This window comes from Cryptomeria japonica, chromosome 1, assembly GCF_030272615.1.
Source record: "Cryptomeria japonica chromosome 1, Sugi_1.0, whole genome shotgun sequence".
NCBI lineage: Eukaryota > Viridiplantae > Streptophyta > Pinopsida > Cupressales > Cupressaceae > Cryptomeria > Cryptomeria japonica.
In genome coordinates this window covers 493,746,451-493,763,572 of record NC_081405.1, presented here as the reverse complement: position 1 = coordinate 493,763,572, position 17,122 = coordinate 493,746,451, and the positions used below count along the sequence as shown (strand labels likewise).

Sequence of the window (17,122 nt, the reverse complement as noted above, 5' to 3'; positions counted from 1 at the left end):
GCTTTCACAGTTATCTACTCATAAAGGTGCACCACCTAATGATCCTATCAACAACATGCACCTTCAAAATTTCTACACATAAGATCTTCAAAGAATCCCTTCCAAAATACAAAAAAAATCATAAAAATAAAAATCATCAACTTGATGAAAAACTAGCAAACAAGCGTCTTGTGTGACACAAAAAAAAAAAGAAAAAAAAAGAAGAAGAAATAAATTCATCCAATAGTGAAAACCACTTTGGTGGCGCCTTGGGCAAGTATCATGGTGAAAAGCGGGTTAACAACGCCATGTGTAGGGACTTTTTATCCTCCCTCCTTCAAGACTCCACATCATCCTTTCACTTTGCACACACTCAAATCTTATCATTTCATAATAACCTACCCATCCCCATCATGGCTTGTCATTGTTCTACCTAGGGTCATTTTTCCTTCCATAATAAACCTTTGTCGCCTTTTGCTTCACCCATAATAATCATGTATTATTTGTAACTACGTGCATGTACGCCACCTAGGAATGGAAGTGGATCCTTGGCATCACATGTTGTGAGGAGTATCAATTTTTTATACCTTCCTTCTTCTCTGCATAATCCACAATAGAAGATCATTTGCATCGTCGATCCATAATAAAGTTTCCACCTTTCCTTGAAATAAGGTATCAATTTCATTGAATGAGTCCATTTAAGATAGTGCATGAGAAACTTTGCACTTCAATCGAATCAATATTTTGGTGGACTAAGATTCTAGCATGATTTGGAGATCTTCACATTATTTATGCTTTATTAGGATACAACATTATGACTAGATAAACACTTTAAACATCCATGGCAAGAAATATCTATGACATGAGGATTTTAGTGTCTATTCGTGTGTATTCTTTGGTTTTCTTTTGATTTTATCTTTTGGTATTATGTTTCCTATGTCTCTCAAGGATGTCAATTGACTAGAGTGGCCAAGATGGGGCATCATTACCTAATTGTTTCTTGTGGATCATTTCTTAGTATCACTATGGCTTGTCTGAGGATATGGAAACACAAAGTCATTCAATACATTATGGGTCTAGTGTGAATAGGGGCATTCCTTGTTTGCGACTATCTTATCTCCATGAAAATTAATACACTATCTATTTGTGTCTAACTCATATTTGGATGGTCACAAACATTTCCCATAATAATCTCAATGATGATAATATCACAAGAAGCTTGTCACTATCATGTCTTCTACCTTCCTCCACCCAATCCCTTTGCATCATTGATCGCATGTCATCACACATCATATGACAAAGTATAATGACACACCAAAAACAATAGAGTTATGCATTACATTACATGTTCATCCTACATCATCACATGTCAGTCCCACATAGCATAAAACATATCATATATCATATACATCCTACATTCATATAGGTTAGTGCATGATTAGAATCATAATAAGGGCATGCACAATCCATATCATATCATCATGCATCCATCATAATCTAAACATATAAAATAAGTCATGCATAAACATGTAAAATCATCATAGTCCATCATACATAATCCATCACATCTCATCATAAAGCATATAGAAATAACTGAATCACACATAACATCATCATATATTACGTCACACATAAAAATCATCATATAAAATAACATAAGAACATAATGCACATAGTCACCACAAGGAATAGTTCTCATCTCATATATATAATCAAAAAATAATGTATCATAATACAATGATGTAAAAAATATCATACTGAATACAAAATCAGCTTCAGGTGTTTACATCATAATATAAAAATACACTGATACAAAATGGATTGGAGCTATGATGAGCTAATACCCTCAGACCTTGATGGTTTGGATGGCCTCTGAGCATTGGAAGGTTCTGCCCCTCTTGATCTTGTCACTGACTCTGCTCTAGGAGGTCCCATGACACCCTCACTCTTTGATATCTACCTCCTGCTTGGCTCTTTCTTGCTCGCTGACTAGCTAGCACTACCTCCTCGTATAGTCATTGCCAATAGGCAATCTCCCATGGAACTCAAAAAACATAGTCCATTCCTAAAGCAACATCCCCCTGTTGGGTAGCCCTGGCCCACTCTATGGCCTCCTCTTCTTTTCCATACTTCTCATTGATTGCATCTCGCTCCACACTCATAGTATTAACCTACTGCCTCAAGGATGTTATCTATGCAACTTGTATCTGGGCCTAACCTTACAAAATCTATACCTAGTGTAGAAACTTAAAAACAATTATTTTAATTATTTTTAATGCCTCACATAATTATTTAATTAATTATGTTAATTCAAATTCTCCTCAATATTAATTAAATATAATTAATATTGTCACTATAGCATGTGATTGATTTATTTAATAAATCAATCCCTTTCTTTATTCTTCTAAAAAATCAAATCCTCACAAATCTTCCTCTTAGCTAATTAATTTCAATTAATTATTTAACCTACATGATTCCTACAAATCATCTTCTTAATTCATCATTAACATAATAAATTCTTCTAGAAACTCCCTAAACTCACTTAACATTATTTTTCTAATTTTTTATTCCCTCCACTCATTCTCTCTCCTAGTCTAATCCTAATCCCACCTAACATTTCCTCCAATCCCCCTCCTAATGAATCGTTAATGACTAATCGTCATGATTAGCCACAAAGTCAACTCCTTGCTTTTAAATAATCTTTTCCTAGGTGAATGTAAGATTTTCGAAATCTCACATTCCTCCAGGTATCCCCTCTCTCAAGGAATTTTTAATTCCTCCAATCCCCATAATAATCTTTTTGGGAGAATTTTTTAATTCCTCCAATACACCTTGTGGAGTGTGGAGATATGAAATGCCTTTAAGGCATATTTCTTGGTCTCCACACCCTCTCTTGGAGCTGTGTGAGCTCACAAGTAAATCTTAGCCCTTCATCTCGAATCCATCCTAGCCATTCATTTTTCTCTCCTCTTCCTATAAATAAAAGGGCTCCACCCCTTCATTTGAACATCTCGAAATCTAGTAAGCTTATGCTGCCCTTTTGAGCCCAAGAAATCATCTTGGCAGCTTCATCATTTTCATCCTTATCATCCTCCTGAAATCCCTTTCATGTTGTGCACATCATTGGAGATCCATCCACATCCAGCAATCAAAGGAGCACATCAAGTGGAGCATTATCAAGGGGCGCCTTCAATTCATCAAGGTCAATCCTCAATCTGAAGGAGAAGGTAAAATAGCAAGGTGAAATGGTCTTTTCATGCTATTTTAGCATTTTGCAGGTTTATTTTTGTTATGTTTTGATCATTTAACCTTCTAATCTATTTTCCCCTCTTCACCTAGGATCTCAAGGAACTCGCCTCATCTTGTACCTCCCAACCCTGTCCATATTCGGTAGAATTTTGTCCTCCCCATCCTTTCCTAACCTATCCTTATCCCTCCTCTATCTTAGCCTATGGGGGTATGGTGAGTTGATCCTGAACCTATGCTTGACGTACCTCTCTCCCTTGTCCACCTCGCCCTCCAGGTGGCCATCCTCAATAATCTCCCTCATCATCTCCCTATGTGTCATTCCCCCTCCCTTGGCCTACTCTCCTCCTTCTCCTCCTGGGTGGCTCCTCTCCATCTGTGTCATCCTTTAGCTATGGTGCTGACTCTCTTGGTCCTATCAACCTTGAGAATGGATGGGCTCTAAACCAAGCCTTTTAGTCTACAATCATCCCTGCATTTGAAATATCATATCAGATATCCCATTGCATTGGCACTAAAGCTAGAAACTCTGTAACTATAACCTCATAAGACAAGCAAGGACCCCACCATGGTATCTCTCATTGAATCCTAATGAATTTTGCTGACCCTGAATCCTACCAAACTATTTTGCTACCCTATTTGGCAAGTGTCTCTCAATAATGAAGGATGTCCTTCCTATCAAACATCAGGTTCAGTAGCAATATGGGAGGACCTCATTTTCCTCCTCCCATACCTCACAATCCAAGTAAGGCTTCCAAATGACTATATCAATATCATCTATCACTTGATGTCGGTAATCCATCTTCCCTAGCCATGGTTGAGAGACAATCATTCTATACATATGGACATATTGATATCTTGCACCCTGACCCCTGTAGCATATCAACCTCATGACAACAATTTTCTCATAGGCCTAGAGTTGTAGTAGTGTTATAGCAGCCAATAAACCACATCCTCCCAAGAACACAAACTAGTGAAAATCATGGTATAAATGTGCAAGTAGGCACTAATCCATGCAAATCGAGTTCCCTTCATCATCATCATCTCCATCGCTTGCCTCCATCCACGAAACATCTGGTGGGTCATCCTGTATGGGAAAATATATCCATTGATCTCACCCCTTATGACAACTACTTGAATTGCTCCTGTTGTTCCACACTCATACATCTCATCCCAACCGATGTGGCTACCCTAGATCTCCAAATCCTCATGATTGAAAACCTCGCGTAGAGCCTCCACAACTCCACTCTCCCAGTTATATACAACTAGCTCCCCATGGATCAGAATCCATAGAATCCTATAAACATCCTCCAGTGTCATGAACATCTCTTCTATTGACAGATGGAATGTACATTTCTTGCTATACCACTCCTCAAGCAATGCAGAAAGCAATCTAAGATTAGCTTGAATCTCAAGCATAATTATGGTGTGTCATAGTCCAAGTGTCCCTAGTGCAACATGGTCATCCTTGCTCAGCTACAACCTCAACCTTTGCGTACGTGAGAATCTCTCTCGTGAGTCTAATTGTACTAAATCAACTTGCAATCACAAGCGCAATTTCATTAGTGTTAAGCTTTATCGTCTTTTATCCCATCAAGCTTTTTCAACTTTATCCTTTCTAGTCGCTTCATCAACTTTATTAACTTCATTAGTTGCCGCTCAAGCTATTCTACTGGAGAAACTACTGGATTCTATCAATCCATCTCCATATCCTATTGGTTGCCTTTGTTTATCACATTGGCTACTTGCTTTTCCCCTAATTTGACCATATATGTGCTAAGATTTCACATATGCACTTTTGCATTGCATAAACACACTGATATACATATATGTGTTGCTGCTAAATACATACACCAATAAATCAAAAAACATAGTCTTATAGTGCGTAGATGCATCATCAAGGCATACACGCCAAGAAAGCAAAAACACACTTTTAGGCTACATACATACATTTTTAACATATACACATTTTTCCTAGCATAGACACGGTTTTACCAAGCAAAAATATGCTTTTAGCATATATGTACCAACACCTAACCTATACACATTTTCAACAAAACTTATTTTGCCACTTTTTTGACAACCTAACTTTTGGACCTATTTATGATGTCATAAATGCACAAAATAAAGAATGCAATGATGCACTTACCAACTCTTCGTACTCCTCTGGGTGCTCGTGTTGCCACACTCGCTCAAATCTTTGTAATCGCTTTTCCATAGTGTCACTCCTCTTCTTGCCTTCTCTCCTTTAGTCTATGCTTTGGTTAATGAAAGTGATGGATGCAAATAAGGAGATCCTTAACCCATTCTCCTATTTATAGGCGTTGCAACCCTAATCTGGATGTGGTGACCTCTCGTGTTCTTCATGATCCCCCATGCCTCCCCCTTAGCTTGTCTTTTGCCATTTTTACCTTGCGCGTCTTTCTAGCTAGCCTACTTTATCCTTTCTCTTTATCAAGAGATTGTTCTATTTTTTATAGATTTTTCACACAATCTCTCAAGTGGGCATGTCATCATCCTTACCAAGAGCAACCTTCTATATTAGTGAACTATTTTCTTTGAAACAAAGCAATAAACTGCACTATCTCAAAGAGGGACAAAATGTAGACACTTAAAATTGTCCTAGCCTAATTGAATAAATATTTTATTTATTTTAATTATTTTATCTGAAGCCTTCTATTAATTAAATAGATCTTTATTTAATTTAATTAATTCACTAAGCCTCTTCTAAGCCTTTCCTAATTTAAATCATTTTTATTTATTTATTTAAATTTCCCTTTTTCCTATATTAAATAAATATTTAATTTATCTATCCCGACCCTTCTATTAATTAAATAAATATTTATTTATTCAATTAATTCATTAGCCTTTTCTTTCCATGACAAGTGTCACTCATCTCTTAATTTTCCTCTAACAACCACTCCAATATTTTATTATTTCCTATACCTACTCTCTAATTTGAGCTGACCATTTGTCTTTTTACCTCTTAATCCTAGCTCTCCATTTTTAGGGCACTCTCTATAAAAGAGGCCCCTTCCTCTCTCCTTTTAATCAATCAAATGCAAGTATACCTAAACTCTTCCAAATTGTCTACTACAATCGCTATCCATTCTCTATTGAGCTCTTGTGCAAATAGTAATTTTGAGAGCAACCATACTAAGCAAGATCAATGAAGATATGAGCACAAGGAAGACAAACCCATGGAATGTGTGAATGGTATAATCTGATTTAGTTTGTTGTTTTACATGTTCTTTAGTTCTTCGTTGGTGCTATGTTCGATTTTGTTGTAGGTCTAGGGTTTTAGTGGTTGAATTTTATTTAGATTTATGATATTAGAAGCATCCAAATTTGATAGAAACACCAAATACATATTAATAATAACAGATGTGTCTAGTCTTCTCCACTTTGCGATCAAGAGTCACCTGTTAGCTCTCATTTTAGTTAACATATTTATAATAGATTTGTAGGATGTAGTTAAGGACATTGGAACTATTTATAGTTTTATTGAGTGATTAATAATATGTGTAGTAAGTTCATTGTTGGTCCATTCTCTATTCTACACCAAAATTTAATTTGGTATCAAAGCACAAATCGTTTGGGTTGTGGAGTTAAATTGATATTTATATCAAATGGTTTGAATTTTTTCCCTCTTGATTGTAGCTCCAGGGGACAATTTCTTAGATCATGTTAGCTATGATTGGCCCAATTTTGAGGTTGTGGATGAGAGTTTCTAGATTTTCTCATGCTGGAATTAATATTTCTGTGGTGCAGTTTTCTTTGCAACATGTCATAAGAAGTTTCAGTGGCCTTTCATTTGTGTGTTCCTCTCTTATCTTCGTTTCTTGTTAAGTCGTCCCTTTTATTACCATTTCATTGTGAAGGGAAGGTGAGAAACCATGTGTATTACATTTTTCACGTCAAGATTATTGACATTGTAGTAAATAAGAGGCGATATGCTGAGGGCCTTGTGTTTCATATAGAATCCACATGATATAGATCGTTTGCTAGAGAGGCTTCATTCAACTTTGAATTTATCCACTCTATATTGCAATGTAAATCTGTAAATCAAGATTTTGGTACTGAAGGAGATTGAAGCTTAAAAAGTGAGCTTTCATAAAAATAAGATTAAAATATTGTGTAAAGAATTTTGAAAAAGAATGAGATTGCAGAAGAAACACTAGATATTGATGGTTTCATTGAAGATGATGCATTTGTTCTATTTTGAAGAGTCCAATACTTTGAAGATAGAAAAAGATGTAGTAGAGACTAGATAGATTTTCAATAGTTTAAGGGTCTAACAAATTGAAGAAACTATACCTCATTGGGGTTATGAGACATACATGTGAGGATTTGTGTCTAATAGTTTAGGGGAGATTCGAAAATTTGGAAGTTCAACATCATACCTTTATGAGGGTGATGAGACACTTCATGCGCAAATGGTGTCGAATGATGTTTGGAACTTGGATGATAGATGCGTGACTATACTATTAGTTGGGAGCAACTTGAAGAAGTCTTATTGGTCTATGAACTATTTTCAAAGTATATTTTTTCTATAATATATTGTTTTGTTTTATGTTGCTAGTCAGTTTTATAACTAGTTTGTACTATGCATATATGTTAAAAATTAATCAAAATTTAATTATTCATTAAGGAGGAGTGTTGGAGAATGTAATTTATAACTAAATTATAATCATACCACATACTTGTCAATAATGACTTGTTCAACAGATGTGTCCAATCTTCTCTAGTTTGTTGTCAAGAGTCACCTGTTAGCTCTCATCTTGGTTAACTGATTTATAGCAAATTTTTAAGATGCAGTTAAAGATATTGTAACTATTTATAGATGTATTGAGTGATTAATAATATGTGTAGTAATTTCATTAGTGGTCCATTCTCTATTCTACACCAAAATTTAATTGGTTTGCCATCTCATTTCCCTCACGTTTGACGTGAGAAATTTAAAAAAAAATTAAAATAATTTTTGATACTTTATAATTTCATCCAACTTCCAGTTTCTCATCTCGCCTTTAATTAACGCTTTCCTTATAATCTGCGAGGCACATTCTAGATGTAAATTGGTGATTGAGAGTCTAGTTGCCAAGCCCATCGCCAATGTCGTTACTTTTGCCTCCTCTTCGTTGTTCCTCCCATTTTCCATTTGTTGTACACTCCATGCAATAACGGTCCCTTGGCAATTCCTTGTTACACATCCTACCCTTGCTAAACTAGGATTTGCTTTTGATGCTTCGTAGAAGTTTATTTTGATCCAACCTTCCTCTTGTGTCAACCATTCAATTTTTTCATCACCACTTGTTTTAGTTGGATTAACTCGTGAAGGTCCATTAACGAGCCAATAATGTTAAATTATTATTAGTTTTAAATAAAATTAACAATATTTAGAATAAATAATTGAAGAATTTTTAGATACAAATGTAATGTAGACATATGAAATATGATATCGTATTTTTTATATTTAACAAATAATTTATTTTAACATTTAGGCGATTAAAATTGTTGGTGTAATTATGATATTTTACTTTGGTTTATTCTTTCTTAAGTTCTAATTACATGTCAATTAAGCTTACTTAGGGAATTGCATAGGACTAGTTGGAGCATCTCCATTTGAGGTGGACTTATCATGCTATCATTTCCACATTATGTGGTGTTTCTACCTTTAGTGCCTTTGTCACATTATCATATCCACCTTTCGTGGTTGCACTTTTCCACCTTTGGTGGGTGATCCACCTTTAGTGGTGTTATCCTATAATCACTTTTCCACTTTAGGTGGGATGCCAGGTTATCATTTTTTGTCTCATGTCATAAGATCACAACACTTGTCATAATCTTATGCACTCCTATGTTCTCACCTTGGCTATGTAACCAATTGGTCTCCTATGTAATATTCATTTCATTGCATATCCATTGTATGGAATCCAATTGATTCTATTTTATTGCATCATTGATAGTGTGTTGCAGAATTCTGTGTCAATCATATTAAATCCTAAAACACATCAATGGGATTGAATTGAAAGCTAATTAAGAGAAAGAAAATCAAACCCAACTTCCTTGTGAATGTCCCATGGCCCTCTATCTCCAAGGATTTCTTTAGCCATGTTTGCTCTCAGATTTATGCACTTATGACTTTCTAAATGACAACCCAGAGAACGAGATTGAATGCAAATGCAAGAAACTTTCCTACAATTGTGTGAGATTAACCTAGATGAGATACAAGCTTGATTCTACATGATATTGAAATGCTCAATTGATCTAATGCTAAATTTTAATGCTATGTAAATGCTTCAAAGATTGCTAAAATGCTTAAATGAGAAATGCTTGTGCAAAATGAACTTCTAGCTAGTAGACCTTGATTTGTGCAAATGAGAGGTATTTATAGATTTTCCAAGGCTCATGTCCTAGGTGGCAAAGATGGATAGATGGGATTCGATTTGAGAAAATGAATGGCTGGAGATGGAGTAGCTAGAGAAATTTGTGGATCATGTTTCCTTAAGAAGAACCAGGTGCTATGTGGAAGATGGAGAGGGAAAAGGAATGCCAAGTGTTAGTTACTTACAAATGACTAGTGTCTCTCCAAGTTTGTTGAATTGGTTGAAGATATTTGATCAATTAAATATTTGAGAATATTTAATTCATGAGATACATGTTGATATGACAATTCTGTTGAGAACGAGAGTCTCAAATTGGCTAGTTGAATTCTTAATCGGATTGCATCTGGGCTTTGCAAGGATCAGTTCTATGTGACTCTGGATTTGTTTGGGCGATGCCAAGATCAGTTTGGTATGAGTCTGAAGCAGTCTGGGTAACATCAGACAGAGAAGCGCTCTCTGTGAGGTCACATTTATGTCTCACTGAACATGTATGTCACACCGTTTTTTTTTTGGTTTCAGTGAGACATTGATATGGTCTTGGCGAAAAGACCATTTTGATGTGACTTTGCAGTTTGACAAGACCCTTCAAGCCGGTAGTCGAAGTTGTCCTTCTTGTTGATTTCGATAAGACATTTGTGAAGTCTTGGTGACATGATAAGATATCGATGTGACATTTAATGAGTCCTGGAAACATGATATGATTTCGATGTGACATCAGTGTTCGACAAGACTTGCCAAGGAGATTACCGAAGTCATGCTCTTGGGCCGATAAGCCAATTTTGATGAGACGTCAGGTTGGTCTTGGTGATAAGCTCTTTTTCGGCATGACATTGATGTTTGGTAAAACAGTTCAAGGGGCCATCCAAAGTGATTTTATTTTTTGATGAAGACCATATCAATGAGACTGCATGGGTGTCTTGGCAACAAATGATGGTTTTCGATGACCTAAGAGTTTGATGAGATACTCAAAGAGACTAGATGAAGGCACGTGCTTAGGTCGATAAGATCACCTCAATGAGACTATTGTGTGGTCTCGACGACAAGAAAATTTCATTGAGACTTTGCAGTTTGGTGAGACATGTTAAGGAGATTGCATAAGTCTTAACTCTTGCTGATAAGCCCTAAGATGAAGATGTGGGGACCACGTTTGACCCATGCTGACCTGGCTAAGATGTTTTATGATGATTGATCCAAGTTGGAGCTTCGTTGTGACATTCTCTCAAGCCAGTTTTAGGTGTATACAAATAGGAATACAATTTATTCTTGTCATATTATTTCTCTCTTGTTTATGTGCTTTCCATTTGGTCTGTAGATCTTTGGTGGCTACCTTCATAGCCAATTCTTACATGTTATCAGAGCATAAAAATATATTAATGCAATATTTTTCCTACATCGATGAATGTAAAAATCTAGTCTTCGTTGATTAGATATCTAATTTCATTAAAAAAAGGCTCCTAAACACTTAATGCAATTCCACCCTTATATTTTGTATTCTCCTCTCATAAGTTTTCTTAGTCTTGGATATAACTGTCATAATCTATATATAAACTAAATTTAGTTGTAGTATTCTTATTATATAATTGTGGAGGATGGATATTCTTACATTTTTTACCTTGTTTACCTCGTTTTATGCTAGTTTGAGTTTATGCTTTTGATGCATGATTTAAACACATATTTTTGCTATTTGGGCAATATCACTAACCCAATGTTCAATCTAGCAATGTAATATGTGACATCTCTTTGTTCAAAAATTGCCTAACTTAATTTTATTAGGTTTCCATCTTATACTAGACCATACTTACAATTGTATCCCTTGGACATGATCATGGGTGTGATTGCATATCCTATTTCTAAATTCCAAATTAACATTAGGTCCTAGTAACAAACAACAAACAAGCCATTAACATCCACTACCAAAGCCAATAACTCATCGGTTTTCATTGAGCTTTAACAACAATCAATGATAAGCTTAACAATATCCACTTCCACCACATATTGACATTCATTGTCACCCTTATCTATTTCATCACTAATGCTAAGTTAATCTTGGGGGTTGACTATCATATAACCTTCTCCATGAGGCTTCTTAATGCCATCAAATTTATAATATGCATCCTCAATCTTAAGACCATCTCAACTTTCTAATCTTTTATTTAATTGTAGTTCTCAAACTTTCTTTGAACCTTTATTGTATGATGATATTAGTCAAAATTCATTCTTTACCAACTTCATATTACACAACCTAAATTTATTTTATATACATTTCACAACAAACTTATTTGAATCTCAATTACTTTAATTAGATTAATTAATCAAAATAAACTAATATTTATTTTATATAACAAAATATAAAACAATAACTCTATTAAATATTTACATATCAGATTATAAAATTCTTACTTACTATTATCACCAAAATAACTCACTAAAATAGTCTCATAAACCTATCTAAGTCACATAACACTTGGAATGCATGACTCCTTCCAAAATGCAACAGTTACAAGTGATGAAATCAGTCCAAAAATGCTCTAGATACAGTCCTTTAAAGGAAGGGTGCAACTTAATGGAACACCCTCCAAAAACTTTTAGCCATGATTTACCAAGACTGGCATAATAAGTGGTCTGCTGGTGGCCTGATCAAGTTACAAGTAAATCATATTATTTTAGAAGTTGTAGATGGAATTAAATTGCAATGTAGATTTTTCAATTGATTTAATAGATTATTATACATCTAATTTATTTAAATATTATATTTTTAATAGTTAAAATGTGAATAATTTTATACATTCTTATCAAAACAATAAATAATGATTAAATTTTTTTGAAATTTTTTTTTTGATCATTGAATTAAATGATGTTTAAGAATAACCTATGACAATATCACACTAATTTTAAAAATAAAACAAGATAAATCAAAGATAAGAAACCACCATGGACTGCAAAGACACCTGCTCAAGAGGATGAGCAGACACCTTCTCAAGAAGATGACAAGACCATAGAGCACTTAGAAGATAGTAGGGTAAAACACATGAGGGCTTCCCATGGTTTTGATATAACTGATCATGGTTAGAGGAACACTTCAAGTTAAGATTAAAACATGTAAGGTTCCTTACATACTCTTATTCATCATCAAGACCAGAGATATGCAATTCTATTCATCAAGGATATAATACAAGTCACCCAACAGAGATATGGCCTGCTTTAACCTAGACAGTCAAAATATTCATTCCTCTATTTTTCTATTCAGGATCAGATGCTTCAACTCTACAGCCATGATCTGTCACAACCAGGAGCCCAAGAAACAGAGCTTTGAAACGCCCTGTTTCTTATCTTTTTCTCTACTTCTGTGTATTCCATTTTTAAACTTGTGCATGTAATGTCCTCTCTTAGACTTGAGCATCATTGTAAATATTACAATTCCCAATGGTGCAACAGCTCTCTTCAAACATGCATGATAAACTCTATTTCAAACCCTCAATAATTCCTTTTCAGCATACTAATAATTCCAATTCTATGCAGATGTTAAAGAAAATGATCAAAGAAAACACTCTCTATGACTGGTACAGCATGGGACTTTGTCAAAACTACAATAACAGCCTTTACAGAATTACAATATAACCAATAACAAGAACTAGCATGTAATTGCAAGATGATAGTCTCAATGTTAACATTTCATGTGGGTTTTCAATAACCAAATTAAACCATATTTTCTGACCAAGATTTATCATGAACTCAAGCTTAACTGGAAAGACTCAATATAATGCCTCTGCATAACAGATCATTCACAACAATAATTTAAAGATGATTTACCATGAGCTCATCTTTACCCATACCATGTTTTTGAATAACAGAACATAAGAGTATTTGCAAGAGTATTTGAAAGACAGAGATGATATCTGACAAGATCCTAAGAATGGCTTTTCCATTGTGCAGACAGATTCCAATGAATCTGTTTTTGAATCCACCACCACCTGAACACAGTAAAGAATTAAACACTTGAAGCCCTCTTTAGGCTGCCCTTTTCCAATTCCACGTATTCCCTCCTCCTCTTTGGTCTTATTGCGTATGAGGTATTCATAACCCTAGCCTTCATAGCTAATTCCACCAAGGGTTTTTGATAAACCGGATAACATTTCAATTTTTCTTGATCAGTTGGGCACAATTTTATGCTGTCAAATCCTGATAACTTCTTTTTCAAGGATTTGATGACTGCTTTCATCCTCAAAAAATCAACTCTCATACCTCTAAGATTATCCAAATATAATAACTCATCCTTGATTTCTTCCATCTTCGTACTCAGCTCTTCATTTTGATCTCTCAAAAAAGTGATGGTGCTTTCTGTGTCAAATATATAGCTATGATAACTAGCCCTTAGTCTCTCCTCAGTCATTGTATAATTGACCTAGCTTCCTGCAGAAAAAAAACCAGAGAAAAGAGAAGTAAGAGTGAAAGTCTGCAAGAAAGGTGATGAACAAACAAATAATGAATATATCAATTCAATTCGTGCATAGGATCTGAAAAAGAGAGGAAGATCCTGTGAATTTAGCTATGAAAAGCTGTATAAAGGCAAGAATTCAGATTCTTTAAGCCAACGAAAACTTACTAATTATAATGAGTGTGAAGAAATATAATACCTGACGGTGGAGACATTCAATAGAAAGTAATCTGGAATCAAGAAATTTGAATCTTGGTCAAGAGGAAATTTGGGAGTGAAAGTGATAAAGAACAAAGAACTGCACGGTCTAGAAGGTAATATGAAAAAAAATAAAGAAATGGTAAACAATTAGATTTAATTTAAAAAATAGTGGTATGAATTCGATGGTCTAGGTTTTGTATGGCTTTAGGGTTCATAGGTTAGTCTTTTTCTTTAATCATAGAAATTTAATAGGATATTTTAAGGTTTATATATTTATTTTGATATTAGTTTTATCTTTAAGGTAGATTATCAAGGTTTTAAATATGACTCTTGTTTGATTTTTTATAATGTTAGTTATAAATATAAAAGAGCATGAAATTTAAGAGAGCAATGAGTTTCGTCTTTAATGTTTATAATGAAGTAATGACCATGTTGAATTTGTTGAGAATGTTGATGTTTGTTGACACGTTATATTCTAAGTTAATGGGATGAGATATTATAGTCTAGTTGCTTACTATATTGGCACTCTATGTTTTGTCCAAGTTGATGGGATGAATATTATAGTCTTGTTGCTTAAAATGTTCACACATATAGTGTGTCAACAAACCTCAACATTGTCAATAGATTTAACATGGTCATTACTTCATTATAAAATTTAAAGACAAATTTCTCCACTCTCTTAAATGTCACGCTCTTTTATATTTATAACTAACATTACAAAAAGTCAAACAAGGGTCATATTTAAAACCTTAATAATCTACCTTAAAGATATAACTAACATCAAAATTAATAGTGTTGGAAATGAAACCAAAAACTATCCTACTTCCTCAGGCTACACATGCCCTTTACTTCCTCAGGCTACACATGCCCTTTACTTGCCCCCTCCCCTTGATCAATTGTTTACAAATGTATTTATAGAATACTTATTTGAAATCTACTCAATCAATTCATGAAGAATGTGGATATGATATCCCACTCTTAGGGAGGCACTTAGCTAAACTTCTAAAGAACTAAAATTGTTGCCCTTAAATTCTCAGTTGTCTTTTAGATCGGTCATTTATATTCAAAACAAATTATGTAAAAAATACCGAAGATATCATTACCCAAAAAAAATATTTTATTTCTTTATTATTTCATTTGAATTATATTATTTGTTATCATAACTTTGTTTCAATAAATCACTTCTTGCTATTTTCAACAAGGGTTGAGCTATTAAATAGAGCGAAATTCAAACCAAATAAGGAAGGAAAGTTGGCAGATAAGGATATTTGAAACTACATTTTCAATTTTTGTGCTTATCCTTTCATTTTGTTTTCCTTTCAAAAATTCTTGCTGACCTTCTATAGGGATTGTTGTCATTGGAAATGCCTATCGACATAAAAAAAGAGCATGACATTTAAGATAGTGAAGAAACCTGCCTTTAAAGATTATAATGAAGTAATGACTAAATTAAATCTATTGAGAATGTTGAGGTTTGTTGACACACTATATTTTAAGTTAATGGGATGAAATATTATAGTCTACTTGCTTACTATGTCGGCACTCTATGATCTGTCTGAGTTGATGGGATGCAAATTATAGTCTCGTTGTTTACTCTGTTGACACTCTATATATATACTATCCATGTTGATGAGATGATTATTATAGTCTTGTTTCTTACTATGTTGACACTCTATATATACTATCCAAGTGGATGAGATGAATATTATAATCTAGTTGCTTAGTGTAGTGTCATAAATTGCATCCCTTCACAATTTCACACTTAGTTTGGAGCTGCTTTGGTTGGTGTGCCTAATGGGTACCTAGTTCATGTCTCATTGTGCTCAATTTTGGGATCATTTTTGTAACTTGGTAAATTCCCCTATTCATGACCTTTTTCCTATCCCAAATTGACAGGACTTGGGTGCCCAATGCCCTTGTCCAAGCAATTTGGCCCCAAATTTTGACTGATGAATGTCGACTTTGCAAGTAGCAAGAAAATGACCTCGGATGTCAACCTTCCTTGAAAATTAAGTTCAAAAAGGTGTAAGTTGCATATAAATACAACTCCCTCTCCCATTCAAACTCTAACTGACATAATTGAGCATTCCAATAAGCCTAATTGAGTACAAATATGCAATTAAGGAGGCAAGCAATAATCAATCATGATCAATTAAGATGTGTTCCTCCATGATGAAGGTATGCATTAACATCTCTCAAGAAATTTCAAGTCTTATTTGAGATTTTAAGCTTAGGGTTTGATATATAAGGTAAATTTTGTCAATTTAAGCATTTCCATTGTTGTTTTAGCCTATGTCCTATTGGGAAAAGCTCTATTTTCCATCAATATTTGTTGTAGTGGAGGTGGTAACACCAACACAAGATTTGACCTAGGAAAGCCCCTATACAAAACAACCATTTCACCCATTTTTGTATATGTAGGTTTAGATCCGACTGCATACAGTGCTATAGGTGTGTAGAGTAGACAACAACATACATTCCTAAATTTTGAAGAAGTGAAAACACCTGTATTAGGGAACTCTCCAACTATGCCCAACATTTTTTGGTTGAATTTCAAAGAGACAGACGTGTAGGACCTTCTAATCATGATTCTAGAAATTTATGTTGGTTCATACACTCTTAGACTAGGGCACCCAATAGCCGTGTCTAATATTTTCAAGCCCAATTTGCAACTATAGGTTCCTTTCTTCATCCTCTTCCCAAATCTGAGCTACCATGTTGACTTCTAGTTCTGTAATTCATTGTTATTGTTGAAAGTAATCAATTTCTTATCATTTAGCCTAGATCTTGCATATTCATTTAACAACCTCAATTTCAATCACAACACAATAAAAAAGGGAACAATCCCTTTAGGACAAAAGTTGAACCTTTATCA

The 17,122-nt window shown here is 34.4% G+C and overlaps 1 long non-coding RNA gene across 1 annotated transcript; it reads right to left on the bottom strand.

The window, feature by feature from the left end:
* Positions 1-13,264: 13,264 nt before the first annotated feature.
* LOC131073476 (uncharacterized) lies at positions 13,265-14,399 on the bottom strand. Its single transcript, XR_009112877.2, has 2 exons — positions 14,246-14,399; positions 13,265-14,021 (listed from the first exon to the last, which is right to left on the bottom strand). It is a non-coding gene; the product is annotated as an uncharacterized LOC131073476 (long non-coding RNA).
* Between the last annotated feature and the right edge of the window lie 2,723 nt (positions 14,400-17,122).